Here is a 3,616-nt window from a genome sequence, read left to right on the forward strand (position 1 = left end):
GCTTCTTGAGGGGAAAGCAGTAATTCTGGGAGAGGAATTAACAGAACACTAAGCAGATTCTCAGAAAGCTTCTTTCCAGTTTTCATCTGAGGATATTTCCTTTTTCACCATAGCCCTCCATGGGCTTCCATATATCACTTTACAAATTCCACAAGAACACTCTTAGCGAAAGTCTTACAGTGTGACAAGCTGGAACTCTGTGAAATGATTTCACAGAACACAAGAAGATTCTCAGAAAGCTTCTTTCTCTTTGTTATAGGAGGTTATTTCCTTTGGCCCTATAGTCTTCAGAAGGATCCGAAATATCAGTTCTCAGATTCCAGAGAAATAAGGCTAGCAAACAGATCCATGAAATACAGGTGTCACTCTGTGAGTGGAAGTCACACACCACAAAGCAGTTTCTCAGAGAGCTTCTTTCCAGTTTTTCTCTGGGGATATTTTCTTTTCCACCATACACATCTATGGGCTTCCAAATATCACTTTGCAAATTCCACGAAAACAGGCTTAGCGAATGGCTTCTTGAGGGGAAAGCTGTAACTCCATGAGATGAATTAACAGAACACTAAGCAGTTTCTCAGAAAGCTTCTTTCCAGTTTTCATCTGAGGATATTTCCTTTTTCACCATAGCCCTCCATGGGCTTCCATATATCACTTTGCAAATTCCACAAGAACAGTCTTAGCGAAAGTCTTCCAGTGTGACAAGCTGGAACTCTGTGAAATGATTTCACAGAACACAAAAAAAGTTTCTGAGAAAGCTTCTTTCTCTTTGTTATCGGAGGATATTTCCTTTGGCCCTATAGTATTCAATGATATCAGAAATATTCTGTCACAGATTCCACAGAAATAAGGCTAGCAAACAGATCCATGAAGTACAGCTGTAACTCTGTGAGTGGCAGTCACACATAACAAAGCAGTTTCTCAGAAAGCTTCATTCCAATTTTCATCTGAGGATATTTCCTTTTTCATCATATCCCTCCATGGGCTTCCATATATGACTTTGCAAATTCCACAAGAACAGTCTTAGCGAAAGGCTTCTTGAGGGGAAAGCTGTAACTCTGTGTGATGATTTCACAGAACACAAAGAAGTTTCTCCGAAAGCTTCTTTCGCTTTGTTATCGGAGGATATTTCCTTTGTCTCTATAGTCTTTAAAGGGATCGGAAATATCAGTTCTCAGATTCCACAGAAGTAAAGCTGGGAAACAGATCCATGAAATACAGATGTAACTCTGTGAGTGGAAGTGACACATCACAAAGCATTTTCTCAGAAAGCTTCTTTCCAGTTTTTCTCTGAGGATATTTTCTTTTTCACCACAGCCCTCTATGGGTTTCCAAATATCAATTTGCAAATTCCACAAGAACAGGCTTAACGAAAGGCTTCCTGAGGGGAAAGCTGTAACTCTGTGACATGAATTAACAGAACACTAAGCATTTTCTCAGAAAGCTTCCTTCCAGTTTTGAACTGAGGATATTTCTTTTTCACCGTAGCCCTCCAAGGGCTTCCAAATATCACTTTGCACATTTCACAAGAACAGTCTTAGCGAAAGGTTTCTTGAGGAGAAATCTATAACTCTGTGTGATGATTTCACTGAACACCAAGAAGTTTCTCAGAAAGCTTCTTTTTTTTTGTTATCGGAGGATATTTCCTTTGGCCCTATAGTCTTCAAAGGGATCCGAAATATCAGTTCTCAGGTTCCACAGAAATAAGGCTAACAAACAGATCCACGAAATACAGATATAACACTGTGAGTGGACGTCACACATCACAAAGCAGTTTCTCAGAAAGCTTCTTTTCTGTTTCTCTCTGAGGATATTTTCTTTTTGACCATAGCCCTCTATCGGCTTACAATTATCACTTTCAAATTCCACAAGAACACACTTAGCGAATGACTTCTTGAGGGGAAAGCTGTAACTCTGTGAGATGAATTAACGGAACACTGAGCAGTTTCTCAGAAAGTTTCTTTCCAGTTTTCATCTGAGGATATTTCCTTTTTCACCATACCCCTCTATGGGCTTCCAAATATCACTTTGAAAATTCCACAAGAACAGTCTTAGCGAAAGGCTTCTTGAGGGGAAAGCTGTAACTCTGTGAGATGATTTCACAGAACACGAAGAAGATTTTCAGAAACCTCTCTCTTTGTTATCGGTGGATATTTCCTTTGGCCCTATAGTCTTCACAGGGAAGCGAAATTATCAGTTCTCAGATTCCACGGAAATAAGGCTAGCAAACAGATCCACGAAATACAGCTGTAACTCTATGAGAGGAAGTCACCTATCACAAAGGAGTTTCTCAGAAAGCTTTTTTCCAGTTTTTCTCTGAGGATATTTTCTTTTTCACCATAGCCCTCTATGGGCTTCCAAATATCACTTTGCAAATTCCACAAGAACAGGCTTACGAACGGCATCTTAAGGGAAAAGCTGTGACTCTGTTAGATGAATTAACAGAACACTAAGCAGTTTCTCAGAACTCTTCTTTCCAGTTTATGTCTGAGGATACTTCCTTTTTCACCATAGGCCGAAATGGGCTTCAAAATATCACTTTTCAAATTCCACAAGAACAGTTCAGCGAAAGGCTTTTTGGGTGAAAAGCTGTAACTTTGTGAGATTATTTCACAGAATACAAAGAAGATTTTAAGAAACCTTCTTTCTCTTTGTTATCGGAGGATATTTCCATTGGCCTTACAGTCTTCACAGGGATCCGAAATATTCGCCTGGCGAATCCGCCAAAATGGCGCTTATGTTCAAGACCTCACCAAAGGTTGTAGCTGTAATCGGTGGCGGAAGACACATCACAAAACCGCCTGAGAAAGCCGCTCTTTTCCAGTTTTTCTCAGCTGATAATTTCTTTTCACTCATGGCCCTTATGGGCTTCCCTTAATATCATCACTCTTTGCGAATTCCCAAGAACAGGCTTTAGCGAGCGCCTTCATATATGCTGTAACTCTATGAGATGAATACCATGTTCACGGCAGATTCTCGAAAGCTGCTTTCCAGATTTCATCTGAGGATATTTCCTTTTTTTCACCACAGCCCCCTCAAAGGATTACTTTGGTAAACTCCACAAGAACAGTCTTAAAGTGAACGCTTCGGAGTGGCGTAACTTGTGAGATGATTTCACAGAACACAAAGAAGTTTCTCGTGTTTTCTTCGCTATCCGGAGATGGCTTTCGCAGCATACTGGCAGGGGATCCGAAATATCAGTTCTCGATTCCACAGAAACAAGGCTAGCAAACAGATCCACGAAATACAGTTGCAATTCTGTGACTGGAAGTCACAACACAAAGCAGTTTCTCAGAAAGTTTCTTCCCAGTTTTTCTTGAGGATATATTCTTTTCACCAAAGCCCTCTATGGGCTTCCAAAATGATTACTGAAAATTCCACAGGAACAGTCTTAGCGGAAAGGCTTTGGAGGGGAAAGCTGTAACTCTGTGAGATGATTTCACAGAACACAAAGAAAGTTTCTGAAAGCTTCTTTCTCTTTTGTTATCGAGGATATTTCCTTTGCCCCGCGTAGTCTTAAAGGGATCCAAATATCGCTCGATCTACATAAACAAAGGCTAAATGTTAGATCCACGAAATACAGATGAGCAACATGTAACTGGAACGAAGTAATACCGAA

General features: G+C 40.2%; 1 pseudogene; it reads right to left on the reverse strand.

Moving 5' to 3' along the window:
* Window positions 1–608: 608 nt before the first annotated feature.
* LOC116273168 overlaps window positions 609–3,616 on the reverse strand; it is a 6,547-nt pseudogene continuing 3,539 nt past the window's right edge.

The sequence above is a fragment of the Papio anubis genome, unplaced genomic scaffold (genome assembly GCF_008728515.1).
Source record: "Papio anubis isolate 15944 unplaced genomic scaffold, Panubis1.0 scaffold422, whole genome shotgun sequence".
In the NCBI taxonomy this organism is placed as follows: Eukaryota; Metazoa; Chordata; class Mammalia; order Primates; family Cercopithecidae; genus Papio; species Papio anubis.